The sequence below is a fragment of the Tachyglossus aculeatus genome, chromosome 2, assembly GCF_015852505.1.
Source record: "Tachyglossus aculeatus isolate mTacAcu1 chromosome 2, mTacAcu1.pri, whole genome shotgun sequence".
Lineage (NCBI taxonomy): Eukaryota > Metazoa > Chordata > Mammalia > Monotremata > Tachyglossidae > Tachyglossus > Tachyglossus aculeatus.
The window spans coordinates 8,906,131-8,926,478 of record NC_052067.1 but is presented as its reverse complement, the minus strand read 5'-3'; the positions used below and the strand labels follow the sequence as shown (position 1 = coordinate 8,926,478).

The window sequence follows — 20,348 nt, the reverse complement described above, 5'->3', positions numbered from 1 at the left end:
CAAACAACAAACTCGCTCAAGTTTACCCAGCAGATAACTGACGGATGAATGTTTTTAAGGCACGGTGGGGATAAATCTCTCCGTGACCATCGGTCACTAATATTTTAGCTTTTAACAGAAGATACCATCACCAGTCACACATCTAAAGTCCAGCTTGGTCCCAGGTGTAGAGGATGGGAGGAAAAATCTTCTCCTTTCTCATCAGGAGGACTCCTCAGGGTTCTCAGAGATTGCAGGAGAGAAGGAGATAGGAAGGCAGTTTAGCAGCATGGATAATTATTCAGTAGCAATCCCTAACAATAGTACTTTTGAGTCTGTCCTCCCGAAAGGAAAAAAAAAAAACCCTCCCCCCTCTCTTGGTTTGCACAAGACTGTTGGTGGCCTCTGAAGTACTGAGAAACATTGGAGCAGCAGAACAGGACATCAACTCACAGAAACAGAACAATTCTTGAGCATGATTCTTGTGACAGTTCACTCTGTCAGAGGCAAGTCTTTGTAAGGTTCAGTAAATATCCAAACAAGCTTATGGATTCCTTTCTTGGAAATATACCTTTTGCCTAGCCATAATACCCCTTAGGGAAATCAGAAAACTACAAGGGTAAATAAAAGATCCGCCGCTTCTAAGAATAGCTAAAAAAAAACCCAGTTTCGAGGCCAGACTTGTGGTTTTTAGGGTTTTTTTCCCTCCCTTTTGCCTAAGGTAGTCTCAAATGTCTTCTGCAAATTTTAAAATTAAACTTTATACTATATGTCCAAAGTTTTCTTTGGATGATAAAGGTAAGATTGCATCACTTATAGCTGTCTGGGTGTTCCCTACAGCAATATCTTAAAGAGGAATTAAGAGTTTCAGGAAGTCATGTAGACCTTCTTTCCTTTCATGAGAATGTAAGCTGGGCCTATTCTCTGCATACCTGATCCTGATGGATTGTGGAATGCATAAAAGTCCTTTGTTTTCACTCATATTACAAAACATCATGTTTTATCATGTCGTGGTGGTGTACAAAGTAGCCTAACAGTTTATAGAAAAAAGCTGAACTATGCGGTGTATGTTGGCCTTCTCTAAGGTGGTGGGCTTATTCCTAACCTGTATTTATTTACCAAGGTGCGACAGTAGTACGTTTAGAAGCTGGGGTGCACACAATTGCAAAATAATGCTTCTAATACTACCTTAAGAGGTTTGCTTTTTTCAAGGATAGCATTGCCTCTTTAGTACAGTGCTCTGCACACAGTAAGCGCTCAGTAAATGCGATTGAATGAATGAATGAATGAATGAGAGTTTTCTGTTAATGTGATTCAGATCAGTCCATATCTCCTCCTTAACCTCCAGTGGTTGCCTACCCACCTCCGCATCAAACAGGAACTCCTTACCATCGGCTTGAAAGCCCTAGAGAAGCAGCGTGGCTCAGTGGAAAGAGCACAGGCTTTGGAGTCAGAGGTCATGGGTTCAAATCCCAGCTCCGCCAATTGTCAGCTGTGTGACTTTGGGCAAGTCACTTCACTTCTCTGTGCCTCAGCTACCTCATCTGTAAAATGGGGATGAAGACTGTGAGCCCCCTGTGGGACAACCTGATCACCTTGTAACCTCCCCAGCGCTTAGAACAATGCTTTCCACATAGTAAGCACTTAATAAATGCCATTATTATTATTATTATTATTATTATTATTATTATTATTACCTTACCTCGTTGGTTTCGTACTACAACCCAGCCTGCATGCTCTGTTTCTCTAGTTCCAGCTTTCTCACTGTGTCCTGATCTTTTCTGTCTGACTGCCGAAAGCCTTATTAAGGTCACATTGTCCCTAAGCGGAGCTCAAACTGCTAGGGTGCTACTTTGGCAAAAGCTTCTCCACCCAACTCCGTGAGTACACTCTCACATCTCCTTGAATTCATTCATTCATTCATTCAATCGTATTTATTGAGCAGAGCACTGTACTAAGCGCTTGGGAAGTACAAGTTGGCAACATATGGAGACGGTCCGTACCCAACAATCAATCAATCAATCGTATTTATTGAGCGCTTACTGTGTGCAGAGCACTGTACTAAGCGCTTGGGAAGTACAAGTTGGCAACATATAGAGACGGTCCCTACCCAACAGCGGGCTTACAGTCTAGAAGGGAGAGACAGACAACAAGACAAAACATATTAACAAAATAAAATAAATAGAATAAATATGTACAAATAAAATAAATAAATAGAGTAATAAATACGTACAAACATATATACATATATACAGGTTGAATTGATTCCACAGTTGCGTGTGATAGTAAAATTTTGTGAGAAGCAGCATGGCCTAAAGGATAGACCACAAACCTGGGAGTCAAAAGGACCTGGGTACTAGTCCCGGCTCCTACTTGTCTGCTGTGTGACCTCAGGCAAGTCACTTTGCTTCTCTGTGCCTTAGTTACCTCATCTGTAAGATGATGATGGTGAGCCCCATGCGGGACATGGACTGTGTCCAACCTGATTACTGTGTATCTACTCCAGTGCTTAGAACCGTGCCTGGCATATAGAAAGCAGTTAATAAATACTATTAAAAAAGAATTGCACACAACAAAACCTTGGATGGTGCTTTAAAGACTCTCAGATTTTGGAGGATTTATGCCTGGGAAGACCTAATCATAGTAGTTTGATTTTAACATTAAAATTAATGTAATGTTTTGAGTTACATTTATGGATATTTCCCTGCACCCAGAAAGGGATGGTAAACTCTTTGAGAGATCACACCTTTTGCTACTTTTCTAAATACCTTCTGAGAAGCTCTGCAAGTAGTAGGTGCCCGATAAATACCATTGATTGATAGAAGGGATGTCAGCTTCAGTAAAGAGTGACTAAGGAAGGGATTTTTTTTTATGTTTCAGTGTCTGGAGCCTGCAACTTGACGCTTGAGAGAATTTCTGTGTGCTTAGCTACCATTTGGGCTTCTTAGTCTATTGTTTTGTGACTTGAGACGTGTTTCTTCCTTGCCTCCAGTTTTGGGTCATTTTCTTGAATTATTGGGCAATGTCTTATGCATTTTAGATCATTTTAAAGCATCAGTCTTAAATGGTACTTTAGCAGAGAAGCAGCGTGGCCTAGTGGATAGAATACATCAGAAGGACCTGGGTTCTAATCTTGGCTCCACCACTTGTCTGCTCTGTGACCTTGGGCAAATTACCCCACTTCTTTGGCCTCAATTACCTCATCTATAAAATGGGGATTGAGACTGTGAGCCCTATGTGGGACAGAGACTGTGTCCAACCCAATCAGCTTGTATTCACCCCAGCTCTTAGAACAGTGCACATAGTAAGCACTTAACCAATATTAACCATTAACCAATATTATTATTATTTTTGTTATTATTACTATCATTATTGTTATATGGAAAACTCGCAGGTGACCCAAGCCTGGAAGTGGCTCGGTTTTGGATTTCTATGTTTTGCTGTAAAATTAGAAGGGAATACCAAACTATTTTCACTTCAGTCTATTGCATGTAAAGAGATTGACCATAGTCAGCGAACATGTAGCACCTTACTCTAACCAGATTTTCCTTGTAGCCTGCTTCACAAACTCCAACCTTCCGGAATGCTGTGGTGCACTGGGTTGTTAACTGTCCTTTTGAGTGATTTTGATAGCCTTCCTTCTTCCCATCTCACTTTGCCCCCCTGCCCTCGGAGGTTGGCAAAATTTCCCCACACAGCACAGCGTGGTGTCGTAGCTGGAGCATGAGCCTTGGAGTCGGGAGGTCATGCGTTCTCATCCCGGCTCTCCTACTTGTCTACTGTATGACCCTGGGCAAGTCATTTCACTTCTCTGGGCCTCTATGACCTCATATATAAACTGGGGATTGAGACTATGAGCACCATATGGGACAGGGACTGTGTCCAACCTGATTTGCCTCTATTTATTCACCCCAGCACTTAGAACAGTGCTTGCCACCAAGTAAGTGCTTAACAAATACCATTATTCATTCATTCAATCGTATTTATTGAGCGCTTACTGTGTAGAGCACCGTACTAAGCGCTTGGGAAGTACACATTGGCAACATAAGAGACGGTCCCTACCCAACAGCAGGCTAACAGTCTAGAAGGGGGAGACATTCATCATCATCATCATCAATCGTATTTATTGAGCGCTTACTATGTGCAGAGCACTGTACTAAGCGCTTGGGTAGTACAAATTGGCAACATATAGAGACAGTCCCTACCCAACAGTGGGCTCACAGTCTAAAAGGGGGAGACAGAGAACAAAACCAAACATACTAATAAAATAAAATAAATAGAATAGATATGTACAAGTAAAATAAATAAATAAATAAATAGAGTAATAAATATGTACAAACAGATATACATATATACAGGTGCTGTGGGGAAGAGAAGGAGGTAAGATGGGGGGAGGGAGAGGGGGATGAGGGGGAGAGGAAGGAAGGGGCTCAGTCTGGGAATGCCTCCTGGAGGAGGTGAGCTCTCAGTAGGGCCTTGAAGGGAGGAAGAGAGCTAGCTCTCATAATAGACATTATTATGAGCCCACTGTTGGGTAGGGACTGTCTCTATATGTTGCCAGTTTGTACTTCCCAAGCGCTTAGTACAGTGCTCTGCACACAGTAAGCGCTCAATAAATACGATTGATGATGATTACTGTCCTGCAGCACCCTTAGGGAGACCCTGGCCTTGCTGAACTCCTCACTCCACCGTCAGATCTGGCTCAGTTTGGCATCATCCCTCAGGTGGGGACCAAAGTCATTTTGAGGGTGGTCTGATCTACCCTATGTCTCGTCGCTAAGAGAGTGCCTCTCTTAGATGCAAACTTGGCCAAGGCAAGTTGGATTCCAGGATTCCTTGAGGAACTTTTTGAAGGGCTTTCCATAGCCCTTCCTTCCCTTCCCATCCCACTTGCGTGTGTTTAAAACTACATTTAAAAATTTTTTATTTTCCCTGGAAATTGCCTTTGGTTTCCACTAATGCCATCTCCACCTGCACTCGTTTGCGGAACCGATCAGTATGGTTTTACTGTGATAAGTTTGCAGGGGCTCGGTCAGCAAGTCAGTTAGACACTGGATTTGGGGGAACTCTGGAAGGGCTGGAGGATGAATTCACGTGTACGACAGTAACATCAGGCTCCTTTCCACATAAAGTTTTCTCCTCATTTTGAAGTTAGGGGATGCTCTTCTCATCACCTGTTTTCAATTTTTTTTTACGATGGCATGTATTAAGTGCTTACTATGTGCAAAGCACTGTTCTAAGCACTGGGGAGGTTACAGGGTGATCAGGTTGTCCCATGGGGGGCTCACAGTCTTAATCCCCATTTTACAGATGAGGTAACTGAGACACAGAAAAATTAAGTAACTTGCCCAGTCACACAGCTGACAATTGGCAGAGCCGGGATTTGAACCCATGACCTCTGACTCCAAAGCCTGTGCGCTTTCCACTGGGCCATGCTGCTTTTCTGTTTCAATTTCCAAAATCCTTTTCAAAAATGCATTGATCTGGGTAGATACCGGTGAGTAAACAGCACTGCTTCTGTCAACAACTCAGTCATATTTATTGAATGCTTACTGCATGCAGAGCACTGTACTAAGCGCTTGGGAGAGTAGTGTAGATATGTTTTGTTGTCTGTCTCCCCCTTCTAGACTGTGAGCCCGCTGTTGGGTAGGGACCGTCTCTATATGTTGCCAACTTGTACTTCCCAAGCGCTTAGTACAGTGCTCTTCACACAGTAAGTGCTCAATAAATATGATTGAATGAATAGTAGATGATAACGTTCCCTGCCCACGATGAGCTTACAGTGTAGAGGACGACGTATCAGCGGTATAGTAAAGTTTGGGGATGAAACCAACAGCAACTCAAAACATCAAACTCAGGTGTGAAAGGAAATTACAAAGTGATGGTGCCCGTGAATGGTTCCATACAGTCTTATAAAAAAGGAAACCGTTCTTGAGGACTGGTGTGAAGATACAACATTAACAGTTGCACATCGAGGTAGCAAAGATGCGTCAAATGTTTCCCTGCTTATGTTGCTGTGGAAATCTCGGTAGGAAGCCTGTGTCCTAAGTTTATCACTCTGGATATGAGAAAAGTGCAGTTCGTATCTGTACATTTAGTTTACTACGGTCAATTTGTTCGAGAGTTTAATAGAATCTTCTAAAGCTTTAATCCCATTATGAAATTGTCCCCCCCACCCCGAAAATCTCAGAATCACTACATGCTTCGTCCTTTTACTGATGACTATTTTCAAACTCAGGAAAAGTATAGCCCTAAAACTGTCGTAAGTTCAATGAGAGTCGAGGGTTCAATGACCATATTAAAGAGGATCTGAGTTTTGCTTCCTGTCCATTAAATGCTAAAGAGACAAAGTGACAGTCACAAATCGTTCCAACTTCCTCTAACCCACCAACATTTTCTCCTAAAACATCAGGATACACACACATTCTGAAATATTTTCAGAAGATCAAGTGGGGCACAGCATGCATAATCTCTTATTTTGAGGTGGTCTCTTGGGGATGAGCATGGTGTATCATTTTCCCTTTCCGCTTGAATTATGGTGTGTGAATAAACGGTCTCCAACTTAAAGAAGATGTTCAACCCTTTGTTTAAAGAGCGTGGGTTTTATTTGACTCTGGAGATGTAAGCATGAATATTTAGGGACCTCAGGACCAACCAAAGGAGTTAATTTTCAGGGGCTTGAATATATATCTGGGCTAAGATACCTTGGGATTAGGCAGATTTCACCAGATGTTAGGTCGGGTATCCAGACTTCTCAAGGAGTGTTTTTTTTTCATGGAGTTGGAGAGAAATGGGACGATTAAATAACAGATTCAAGAGGTGTGGGTCAATCTTGTGATTCTTCTCCTAACTCAGTTGCCAATGGAAAAATGTGTCCTTAATTAGTTCCATTCAGTTCCAGATGGAAAATGTTCAAATGTTCCATGGATAGATCCACTTCTTCCAGATCTTTTTCCAGTTCTTTGCCTAATCTTGCAAAACCCCATTTTAAAGAAAAGTTTTGCTGAAGAGCTCACAGAATCCGGTGCCATGGAGAAGCTGCGTGGCTCGGAGGAAAGAGCAGGGGCTTGTGAGTCAGAGGTCATGGGTTCTAATCCCAGCTCTGTCACTTGTCAGCTGTGTGACTTTGAGCAAGTCACTTAACTTCTCTGGGCCTCAGTTCCCTCATCTGGAAAATGGGGATTAAGACTGTGAGCCCCATGTCGGACAACCTGATTACCTTGTATTCCCCCATGCTTAGAACAGTGCTTGGCACATAGTAAGCACTTAACAAATGCCATTATTATTATTATTATTATTATTATTATTATTATTATTATTATTTTGTCAGCGCCAAGCAGTTTCTTTCGATTATGAGGCTCACGAAGCTCAAACAGGTGTGCATCAATCAATCAGTCAGTGATATTGACTAAGTATTTACTATGTGGAGAGCACAGTACACATATGTGCAGAGCGCTTGGGAGAGTACAATTCCACAGAATTAACAGACACATCCCCTGCCCATATCAAGCTTACAGTCTAGAAGAATTGTCGAAATAATGTTTCCCCGTTCCTTAATTGTGCTCCAGCAAAAATGCATATTGAATCAATCAATCAATCAATCAATCAATCAATCGTATTTATTGAGCGCTTACTGTGTGCAGAGTACTGTACTAAGCGCTTGGGAAGTACAAGTTGGCAACATACAAATATTGAAGACATGTCAGGGCAGAACTGAGTGTATCTGTGCGTCACTGCTTTTCTCTTTTATAGCTAATCCATTCATTCAGTTGTATTTATTGAGTGCATACCGTGGGCAAAGCATTCTACTAAGCACTTGGGAGAGTACACTATAATGATAAACAGACACATTCCCTGCCCACAAAGAGCTTACAGTCTGGAGTCTCAATCCTTTCCCTCAAGCACAAAATGGTAATGGGAAAATCACAGTTCCAAAGTTTGGAGATAAACCAAGATTGAGGCAAAAATCAGGGAATGTGAGGTAAAACACCATATTGAGAGCTGTAATTAGGAAAAACTTGATGGAATGTTTGTGTTTGTCCTAAAGATTCACCTAGATTTTGGGTAACATTGATATTAGACCACAGCCTCTAGACTTTAAGCTTCTGGTGGATATTGTGCATCAACACTATACTGTACTTTCCGAGGTGCTTAGTACAGCGCTTTGCACAGAGTGAGTGCTCAATAAATGTGATTGACTATGAAAATAAATTGAGCTTATTACTCACTTTTATACTTTTGTGCAGCATCAGTGGAACTAACATTGATTTAAACTCTTCTGGGCCCAAATGCATTTTTTTCCCTTACTTTCGGAAGAATTTGTTTCCATGGAAAATTCAAAAGTGCCAGGGAAAAACAAAGGTTTAGTAATTTTCTTTTTCTAGTCTAAGATGTTTTAAAAGATTATTCGTTTTAAATATCAGATGGCATTTAGTATTGTTAGTATTCTCTTTTCCCCTCTAAGGGAGAAGTAAACCAATATTTAGGGATTAGTATGTCCAAGTTGAGTGGAAAATTCTTTTTTAGGATTTGGCTGGAAAAGCTTTGACTGTAAAGTTTACTTTGTCGTGCCTGCGTAGTTTGGCTGGCTTTCTGTGCTTTGAAGAGCCTCCTCTTAGAAGGCAGAAGGGACATTTAAGGTCCATTATCAAATTCTTACCATCTGGGTAAGATTGCCTGTCTATCTTTGATGAGGGAGGCTCCAGTAATTCTCTTCAGTGGTCCCATAGTAATGATAATAATTATGCTATTTCTTAAGCAGTTCTTCTGAGCCAGGTCCTGTACTGAGAGCTGAGATAGATACAAGATAATTGATTTGAACACAGTCCCTGTCCCACATAGGGCTCACAGTCTTAATCCCCATTTTACAGACGAGGTAATTGAGGCACCGAGAAGTCAAGTGACTCACCCAAGGTCACACAGCAGACTGGGGTGAGTACCCAGGTCATCCTACTCCCAGGCCTGTGCTCTTTTCACTGGGCCACCCTGCTTCTGAATATTATAGTTATGTACATGGGGCCATAGAGCTTCTTTAGGGATGAGTAAAAATCTCGACTTGGGTGGTTGGCGAGTCTTCGGATGTCTTCAGCCTTGGCGGCCTGCCCCAGGTTACACATCGTCGCTCCGCTCCATCTGAACATTCCTCTTGTCAGTTTTGGTTCCTCTCCATTTTGTTCTGATCACAAGATGCTGCAAGGTGTGGAGGATGCAACAAAGAAAGGAGTGCACGCTGGTTTTGAATCTGAGTTTGTATTTCGCCAAACTGAACTTGACATTCACACCGAAATGGCCTCACTCTCCTTTTTCCGCTGCCCGACTATTGCTTTCTCCATCTTCAGAGCCCTTCTGAAATCACAGCTCCTCCTGGAATCCTTCTCTGATTAATCTCTCATCTCCCCAACCTATAATTTACTCCCAGCACTTTTCATTCATTCATTCATTCATTCATTCATTCATTCAATCATATTTATTGAGCGCTTACTGTGTGTACAGCACTGTACTAAATGCTTGGGAAGTACAAGTTGGCAACATATAGAGATGGTCCCTGCCCAGCAACAGGCTCACAGTCTAGAAGGGGGAACAGTCTAGAAGGGGAGTCAACGCTTGACTGTAAGATCACCGTGGGCAGGGAATGTGTCTGCCAATTCTGGTTATACTGTTAAAATGTACTCTCCCAAACGTTTAGTACAGTGCTCTGCACACAGTAAGAGCTCAATAAATATGATTGACTGATCCCAACTGCCTCTTTTTACTGCATCACCCAAGCACTTGAGTACTCACCCCTATTACACTATGTACACATCTGTAAACTCTATTTCTTTTTTCTGGTATTCGCTAAGTGCTAACCATGTATGAAACACTGCTGTAAGCACTGAGATAGATACAAGCTAATTAGGTTGGACACAGTCCATGTCCCACGTGGGACTCACAGTCTTAATCCTTAATTTATAGATTAAGTAGCTGAGGCCCTCAGAAATTGTGATTTTTTTTACTCTAGGTCACACAGCAGGCAGGAGGCAGAGGTGAGTTTAGAACCCAGGTCCTGCTGGCCTCCAGGCCCTGGGCTCCATCCACTAGGCCACTCTAGTTCGCTGTTGCTTTCCCTTTCCTGAATTTCATTTTAGTGTCTATTTTCATTCATTCAGTCAGTCGTATTTATTGAATGCTTACTGTGTGCAAAGCACTGTACTAAGCACTTGGGAAAGTATAATAAGACGATTAACAGACACATTCCCTGCTCACAACGCACTCACAGTCTAGAGGGAGAGACTGACATTAATATAAACAAATAAACAAACAAACAAACAAACAAATAAATAAATACAAATGTACATTACAGTACATAAGTGCCATGGGGCTGGGAGGGGGCGGTGAATGAAGGGAGCAAGACAGAGCAATGCAGAAGAGAGTGGAAACATCAGAGAGGAGGGCTTAGTTAGGGAAGTCTTTTTAGAGGGAATGTGCCTTCTGCCTTCAATAAGGCTTGAAGCAATTGTCTCTCTGTTATGAGAGGGGAGGGCATTCCAGGCCAGAGGCAGGATAGTAATAATAATAATGATGGCATTTGTTAAGCGCTTACTATGTGCAAAGCACTGTTCTAAGCTCTGAGAGGGGATACAAGATGATCAGGTTGTCCCACGTGGGGCTCACAGTCTTAATCCCCATTTTACAGATGATGTAACTGAGGCACAGAGAAGTTAAGTGACTTGCCCAAAGTCACACAGCTGACAAGTGACGGAGCTGGGATTAGAACCCATGACCTCTGGCTCCCAAGCCTGTGCTCTTTCCACTGAGCCACATGTTCATTCATTCATTCATTCGTTCAATCATATTTATTGAGCACTTACTGTGTACAGAGCACTGTACTAAGCGCTTGGTAAGTACAAATCGGCAACATAATAATACTAATAATAATGATGGCATTTGTTAAGTGCTTACTATGGGCAAAGCACTGTTCTAAACACTGGGGGGGGGGTGCAAGGTGATCAGGTTGTCCCACGTGGGGCTCACAGTTTTAATCCCAATTTTACAGATGGGGTAACTGAGGCCCAGAGAAGTTAGGTGACTTGCCCAAAGTCACACAGCAGACATGTGGCAGAGCCAGGATTCGAACCCATGACCATATAGAGATGGTCCCTATCCAACAACAGGCTAACAGCCTAGAAGGGCAAGATAGGCAAAAAAAAACCCAAAATAAAACAAAATAAGTAGACAGATGTCAATACCAATAGAATAAATAGAATTACAGCTATATGCACATCAATAAAATAAATAGAGTAATAAATATGTACAAGTATACACAAGTGCTGAGGGGAGGGGAAGGGGGAAAGGCGGGGGGACGAGGGGGAGATTGAGGTACAGTGAGACAGTGAGATGTTTAGCGTTAGAGGAACAAAGTGTATGGACTGGGTTGAAGTAGGAGAGTAGTGAGGTGAGTAGGTGGGGGGCAAGGGGATTCAGTGTTTTAAAGCCAATGGTGAGAAGTTTTTATTTGATACGGAGGTGGATGGGCAAACACTGGAGGTTCTTGAGGAGTGGGGAAAAATGCCCCGAATGTCTGTAGAAAAATGATCCGGACAGCAGAATGAAGTATGGATTGGAGTGGAGAGAGAAGGAGGCAGAGATGAGTGGCTGATACAGTAATCAAGGCAGAATACAATAAGTGCTTGGGTTAGTGGTTCCCCCGCTCAAAATTAAGTCTACTAACTCTGTGGTACTCTCCCAAGCACTTAGTACAGTACTTTGCTCAGAGTAAGTGCTCAATTAAGTGCTATTGATTGACTGAGACACTGGGATTGTCTGACCTGGTAATCTTGCATTTTTCCCAGGATTTAGAACAGTGATTGACGCACAGTAAGTGCTTGACCAATACCACAGTTATTATTAGGGCCTCTGTACTTATCCCACAATATTGATTGTGGCTTGATTTTTTTTTTCCAGTGGCATTTGTTAAGCGCTTACTATGTGCCAGGCACTGTACTGAGTGCTGGGATAGTCACAAGCTAGTCAGGTTGGACACAGTCCATGTCCCACATTGGACTCACAGTCTTAATCCCCTTTTTACACATGAAGTAACTGAGATAGAGAGAAGTGAAGTGACTTGCCCAAGGTCACATAGAAGATAAGTGGCGGAGCCGGGATTAGAGCCCAGGTTATTCTGAATCTCAGGCTGTGCTCTATCCATTAAGCCACACTACTTCGCCAAAATATGCCTATTTTCCCTGGTTATTCATTCATTCATTCAATCATATTTACTGAGCGCTTACAGTGTGCAGAGCACTATACTAAGCTCTTGGAAGGTACAATTCGGCAACAGATAGAGATAATCCCTACCAACAGCGGGCTCACAGTCTAGAAGGGGGAGACAGACAACGAAACAAAACAAGTGGACAGGCATCAATAGCATCAAAATAGATAAATAGTACATCATTAATAAAATGAACAGAATAATAAATATGTACAAATATACACAAGTGCTGTGGGGCGGGGAAGGGGGTAGGGCAGAGGGAGGGAGTGGGGGTGATGGGGAAGGGAGGAGGAGCAGAGGAAAGGGGGGGCTCAGTCTGGGAAGGCCTCCTGGAGGAGGTGAGCTCTAAGTAGGGCTTTGAAGGGGTGAGGAAAGCTAGTTTGGTGGATGTGAGGAGAGAGGACATTCCAGGCCCTAGGTGGCACGTGGGCCAGGGATCGACGGCGGGACAAGCGAGAACGAGGCCCAGTGAGGAGATGAGCAGCAGAGGAGCGGAGTGTGCAGGCTGAGCTGTAGAAGGAGAGAAGGGAGGTGAGGTAGGAGGGGGCAAGGTGATGGAAAGCTTTGAAGCCAATAGTGAGGAGTTTTTGCTTCATTTGAAGGTTGATAGGCAACCACTGGAGATTTTGGGGGAGGGGAGTGACATGACCATATTGTTTCTGTAGAAAAGATAATCTGGTCAACAGAGTGAAGTATAGACTGAAGAGGGGAGAGACAGGAGGATGGGAGATCAGAAAGGAGGCTGATGCAGTAATCCAGTGAGGATATGATAAAAGATTGTACCAACAAGGTAGCGGTTTGGATGGAGAGGAAAGGGAGGGTCTTGGCGATGTTGTGAAGGTGAGACCGGCAGGTTTTGGTGATGGATTGGATGTGTGGGGTGAATGAGAGAGCAGAGTCAAGGATGACACCAAGTTTGCGGGCTTATGAGATGGGAAGGATGGTAGTGCCGCCCACAGTAATGGGAAAGTCAGGGGGAGGGCAGTGTTTGGGAGGGAAGATAAGGAGCTCAGTCTTGGACATGTTGAGTTTTAGGTTGTGGGCGGACGTCCAGGTGGAGATGTCCTGAAGGCAGGAGGAAATATGAGCCTGGGGGAAAGGAGAGAGAACAGGAGCGGAGATGTAGATTTGGGTGTCATCTGCATAGAGATGATAGTTGAAGCTGTGGGGGCAAATGAGTTCACCAAGGGAGAGAGTGTAGATGGAGAACAGAAGGGGACCAACAACTGACCCTTGAGGAACCCCTACCTTTATGGGATGGGAGGGGGAGGAGGAGCCTGCAAAGGAGACTGAGAATGAATGGCCAGAGAGATATGAGGAGAACCAGGAGAGGACAGAGTCTGTGAAGCCAAGGTTGGATAACGGGTTAAGAAGGGATGGTCCACAGTGTCAAAGTCAGCTGAGAGGTCGAGGAGGATTAGGATAGAGTAGGAGCCATTGGATTTGGCAAGAAGGAGGTCATTGGTGACCTTTGAGATGGCAGTTTTGGTGGAGTGGATGGGATGGAAGCCAGATTGGAGGGGGTCGAGGAGAGAGGTGGAGTTGAGGAATTTGAGGCAGCGAGTGTAGATGACTTGCTCTAGGAGCTTGGAAAGGAAGGGTAGGAGAGAGGTAAGGCAATAACTGGAAGGGGCAGTGGGGTCAAGAGAGGGGTTTTTTTAGGATGGGGGAGATGTGGGCGTTTGCAGGCAGAGGGGATGAAGCCATTGGAGAGTGAGTGGTTGAAGATGGAAGGAGGGGAGGAGGGAAGGGGTGAGAGTTTCTATAAGATGAGAGGGAATGGGGTCCCAAGCACAGGTGGGGTCGGGGGGTGGAACTTGAGAGGAAGGAGAAGATCTCCTCTGGAGATACTCTTGGGAAGGATGGGAAAGTAGAGGAGGGGGTCGAGAGCCAGGGGGATGGAGAAAGGGGAGGGGTGTCTTTGGGGAGCTCAGATCCATTGGTGTTAATTTTCCTAATGAAGTAGGTGGCCAGATCGTTGAGAGTGAGGGATGGAGGCGGGGAAGGAACAGGGGGCCTGAGGATGGAATTAAATGCCTGGAACAGCTGATGGGAATGATGGGCATGGGTGTCAATAAGGGAAGAAAAATAGGTTAGAGAGGGTACGTATGTAAGTGACACTAGTAGACATTGAAAGTGTGGAGGAAAAAGTTAACTCACGGTGTTCACCGTACCAGTCAGAAAGCCATGAGTAGGGGAGACATAGTTATCTGGTTTGGACAGTAGAAAACACAAAATGATAAATCATTCACCTGCATACTACCATATTGCTATCTGGGTCCTGTTTATATATTATTATTGCATGATACTCTAACTTCCAATGTACAGAATCTTGACCATCAAAAAGGGTTTGATCATGGAGATAGTAATAATAATAATAATAATAATAATAATAATAATAATAATTGTGGAATTTGTAGAGCTCTTACTGTGTGCCAGGCAGGTGCTAAGCACTGGGGTGGATCTGACAATCTTAATCCCCGTTTTACAGACCAGGTAACTGAGGCACAGAGACGTTAAGTGAGTTATACAAGGTCACACAGCAGACAGGTGGCAGAACTGGGATTAGAACCCAGGTGATTCTGACTCCCAGCCCCATGCTCTATCCACTAGTCCACCCTGCTTCTCTTGGTAGTAGTTGCAGATAGTGAAAGTAGAGAAGCAGCATGGCTCAGTGGAAAGAGCACAGGCTTTGGAGTCAGAGGTCATGAGTTCAAATGCCGCCTCTGCGACTTGTCAGCTGTGTGACTTTGGGCATTCATTCATTTCATTCATTCATTCAATCGTATTTATTGAGCACTTACTGTGTGCAGAGCACTGTACTAAGCACCTGGGAAGTACAAGTTGGCAACATATAGAGACGGTCAATCAATCAATCAATCGTATTTATTGAGCGCTTACTGTGTGCAGAGCACTGTACTAAGCGCTTGGGAAGTACAAGTTGGCAGCATATAGAGACGGTCCCTACCCAACAGTGGGCTCACAGTCTAGAAAGTCATTTAACTTCTCTGGGCCTCAGTTATCTCATCTGTAAAATGGCGATTAAGACTGTGAGCCCCCAATGGGACAACCTGATCACCTTGTTACCTCCCCAGCGCTTAGAACAGTGCTTTGTACATAGTAAGCGCTTAATAAATACCATTATTATTATTATTATTATTATTATTAGGGAAGCGGTAAATGAATTTACAGTCTGTGGAGGGTGTGTGCATGGAACTCCACTGTGTGTTCCTTGTTATCCAGAAGGCATGGGTCAGATTCTCCATGCTTTCCTAGAAGCCTCTTCTCTCCTGGACTACGCCAGTATAGGGACATGGAGGTCAAAAGGGAAAGAACCAACCTATTTGGCAATTTCTTTGCTGCAAGTAGATTACCACATCAAGTCCCCCATTTTCTTCCATACTTTCGTGTAAAGTTTCCTCCGAAGGTGAGAGGTTTGGGGAAATAAAGCAGTCCGGGAGCCTACCGCTGTTTTGTAGTAGCGTGAGAACCTACTCAGTGGGGCCATTTTAGGAGACCGATTTGAAATGATCATGACAGTGGCTCTTGGCTATTTGGAGCCTGTTGGTGGTTGTGGTCAGCGTAGGAGGGAACAGACAGTATCTGGAATGCACCTTGGAAGGGTAGATTGCCGATTAAAGACAGTCATGGAATAAGAATTTGGATCAGTTATCTTACCAGATAACATGCAAATAATGTTTGTAGGTGTAACAGCAAAATCTTGTGGCTGTTGAACTATAGATAATCTGGGTGTGATATTTCTTCACCTAAAGTACCTTAGCTTTGAAGCTTTCAAAGTGCATTTACATGGCTTGCAGAATTAGGAGACTTCATTAAATCCCTTTTTCAAAGAGGGAAACTGAGGTGCAGGTTGAGAAGCAGTGTGACCTAGGGGATAGAGCTCCGGTCTGGGAGTCAGAAGGACCTGGGTTCTAATTCCAGCTCTGTCACCTGTCTGCTGTGTGACTTGGGCAAAGTCACTTCACTTCTCTGTGCCTCAGTTCCCTTGTCTTTAAAATGGGGATTAAGACTGTGAGCCCTATAATAATAATAATAATGGTATTTATTAAGCGCTTACTATGTGCAAAGCACTGTTCTAAGCGCTGGGGAGGTTACAAGATGATTACGTTGTCCCATGGGGGGCTCACAGTTCTAATCCCCATTTTCCAGATGAGGTAACTGAGGCACAGAGAAATGAAGTGACTTGCCCAAAGTCACACAGCTGACAAGCGGCGGAGCTGGGATTTGAACCCATGACCTCTGACTCCAAAGCCCGTGCTCTTTCCACTGAGCCATGCTGCTTCTCCTATGTGGGACAGGGACTGAATCTTTCTGAGGGTTGGGCAGACACAACTCAGCAAGGGGCCTCCTGGGTCCATGGCTTCTGTCGGAAAGTCCAGGTTTGAAGCAGGGGCATACGATTAACAATAATAATAATAATAATAAGGCACTACTGAGAGGTCACCTCCTCCAGGCGGCCTTCCCAGACTGAGCCCCCTTCTTCCTCTCCCCCTCCTTCCCCTCTCCATCCCCCCCGCCTTACCTCCTTCCCTTCCCCACAGCACCTGTATATATGTATATACGTTTGTACATATTTATTACTCTATTTTACTTGTACATATCCTATTTATTTTATTTTGTTAATATGTTTTGTTTTGTCCTCTCTCTCCCCCTTCTAGACTGTGAGCCCACTGTTGGGTAGGGGCCGTCTCTATATGTTGCCAACTTGTACTTCCCAAGCGCTTAGTACAGTGCTCTGCACACAGTAATCGCTCAATAAATATGATTGATTGATTGATTCATTAATAATAAATAATAATAATAAGTAGAAGAAGCAGCATAGCTCAATGGAAAGAGCACGGGCTTGGGAGTCAGAGGTCATGGGTTCTAATCCCACTCCACCACTTATCGGCTGTGTGACTTTGGGCAAGTCACTTAACTTCTCTGGGCCTCAGTTACCTCATCTGTAAAATGGGGATTAAGATTGTGAGCCCCACGTGGGACAAACTGATCACCTTGTATCCCCCCAGTGCCTAGAACAGTACTTTGCACATAGTAAGCGCTTAACAAATACCATCATCATTATTACTATTATTATTAATAAGCACAACAAATACAATAAACAAATACAAGTAACAAATACCATTTCACAAAAAAAAAAAAAGAGGCCAGGGTGCTTCCAATCCAGAGGAGGCAGAGGCCCTAGCTCTAGGACAAGAACTGTTGTGTTTGTCTGTCTGTTGGTTTTGTGGAAGTTCGCATACCTGAGTGATTTTTTTCAGGAGGGTCTCTGTCAGCTAAGGGTCTCTGTTTACTCTGTGACCTTGGGCAAGTCACTTAACTTCTATGAGCCTCAGTCACCCCATCTGGAAAAATGGGGATTGGGACTGTGAGTCCCACGTGGGACAGGAACTGTGTCCAAACCAATTTGTAGTGCTCAGCACAGTGCCTGGCGAATAGTAAGGGCTTAACAGATACCATCATTATAATTATTATTACTTTCTTTTCTCCCAAATAGCTAAGAAAGTGCTCTGTTCACAGTAGATTGTAGACTCAAAGCTCGCTGTGGGCAGGGAATGTGTCCACCAACTCTGTTATGTTGTATTTGCCCAGTCAGTTGATTTTATCGAGCACTTACTAAGCGCTTGGGTGAGTACAGCATAACAATAAGCAGACACATTCTCTGCCCATAGCGAGTTTATAAAACTCAGCACTCGGTAAGCAGTCAATTGATACTATTGATGGATTGAATGATTGAGAAGATATTCAATAAATGCTGCTGCTGATGAATGTGATTGGACCAATTTGGAGACGGATTTCTATTGCAAGGGGAAAGTGGGAGGATTAGAGTCTGAGTGAAGAGACCATTACAGTAATTAGCTGCGTGGCTTTGAGTGCTTGTAGGCATATCCTTATACTCTGTTGTTTCCTCCATTTGTAAATTATTTTAATGATGTGTCTCCCCCACCGGCTCCTTGAGAGCAGAGAGCGTGTCTCCCAATTGTATTGTACTCTTCCCAGTGCTCAGTACACAGTAAGCACTCTCAAAATACTATTGCTGGATTAAACCAGGATGTGTCTACGAGAGTGGAGAGGAGGAGGTGGATTTTTAGAAATTACAGAGGAAACACTAGTGGAAGTTAGCCGTTGACGGAACTTGAGAGGTATATAACCCGGAGATGTCAGAGATGACAAGGTTGTGTGAGCTTTTAGGACGTGGAGTGCCACAGTGTTGACAGGAGGGGAGAGTGAAAAAGAAAAGATTTAATAAGAAGCAGCATGGCCTAGTGGCTAGAACACAGGGAGTCAGAAGGACCTGGGTTCTAATCCAAGCTTTGCCACTTGTCTGCTGTTTGATCTTGGGCAAATCGCTTCACTTCTCTGTGCCTCAGTTACCTCATTCATTCATTCATTCATTCAGTCAATTGTATTTATTGAGCGCTTACTGTGCGCAGAGCACTGTACTAAGCACTTGGAAAGTACAATCAATCAATCAATCATATTTATTGAGCGCTTACTGTGTGCAGAGCACTGTACTAAGTGCTTGGGAAGTACAAGTTGGCAACATATAGAGACGGTCCCTACCCAACAGCGGGCTCACAGTCTAGAAGGGGGAGACAGAGAACAAAACAAAGCATATTAACAAAATAAAATAAATAGAATAAATATGTACAAATAAAATAGAGTAATAAATACGTACAAACAAATATACATATATACAGGTGCTGTGGGGAGGGGAAGGAGGTAAGGCGGGGTGGGTGGGGAGGGGAGATTTTACCTGATCTGTAAAATAGGGATTAAGGTAGTGAGCCCCATGTCGGGCAGAGACTCTGTCCAACTTTATTAGTTTGTGTCTACCCCAGCACTTAGTATAATGCCTGGCACATAGTAAGCGCTTAACTGATACCATAAAAAAAAAGGAGAGGAGGAGTTCAGTTTTTGACCTATGGAGTTCAAGGAACTAGTATGTCCTCTAGGCAGAGAAGCAGAAGGAGAGGGAGGGTCCTTGGGACCCTAAAACCTTCTGAGCAAGTCTCATAGGTGGCTATGACTCTGGAGAAACGCTGTCCTTTGGCCATAAAGCAGATCATTGATCTAACCAATCAATCTGCGCATCAGGAAGAAACTTCTCACCCTCGACTTCAAGGCTGTCCATCATCTTGCCCCCGCCTACCTCACCTCCCTTCTCTCCTTCTCCAGCCCAGCTCGCACCCTCCACTCCTCTGCCGCTAATCTCCTCACCATGCCTCGTTCTCGCCTGTCCCGCTGTCAACCCCTGGCCCACATCATTCCCCTGGCCTGGAATGCCCTCCCTCTGCCCATCCGCCAAGCTAGCTCTCTTCCTCCCTTCAAGGCCCTACTGAGAGCTCACCTCCTCCAGGAGGCCTTCCCACACTGAGCCCCCTCCTTCCTCTCCCCCTCACCCCCCTCTCCAGCCCCCCGTCTTACCACCTTCCCTTCCCCACAGCACCTGTATATATGTATATTTGTTTGAACATATTTATTACTCTATTTATTTTACTTGTACATATCTATTCTATTTATTTTATTTTGTTAATATGTTTTGTTTTGTTCTCTGTCTCCCCCTTCTAGACTGTGAGCCCACTGTTGGGTAGGGACCATCTCTATATGTTGCCAACTTGTCCTTCCCAAGTGCTTAGTGCAGTGCTCTGCACACAGTAAGCGCTCAATAAATACGATTGATTGATTGATTGATAACCTGGATTTCTCCAGCTGAAGGAATGTCAGAAACAGTTACGAGCTTCTTAGAATGGCCGGCTTGTTTATCTTTTAGCTAATCCCCTGCTTAGTGCAGTGCTCAGCACAGAGTAAGAACTTAACGGAGAGTAAAATGATAATGAAAAAGTTAGTGAGAAGTAGTGTGGCCTAGTGGGAAGAGCCCAGGCCTGGAAGTCAGAGAACCTGGATTCAAATCCCAGCTCTGCCACTCGTCTGCTGTGTGACCAAGGGCAAGTCACTTAACTTCTCTGTGCCTCAGTTATCTCATCTGTAAAATGGGGATTGAATCCTATTCCCTCCTACTGAGACTCTGTGCCCTTTGTGGAGCAGAGACTGTGTTCACTCTAATAAGCTTGTATCTACCCCAGTGCTTGGCACAGTA

The 20,348-nt window shown here is 43.9% G+C and overlaps 1 protein-coding gene across 1 annotated transcript in view; it reads left to right on the top strand.

Annotated features, from left to right (window-relative positions):
* CRPPA (CDP-L-ribitol pyrophosphorylase A) overlaps nt 1-20,348 on the top strand; it is a gene marked incomplete at its 5' end in the record, with an annotated part of 338,976 nt that overhangs the window by 71,190 nt on the left and 247,438 nt on the right. The window lies entirely within an intron of this gene.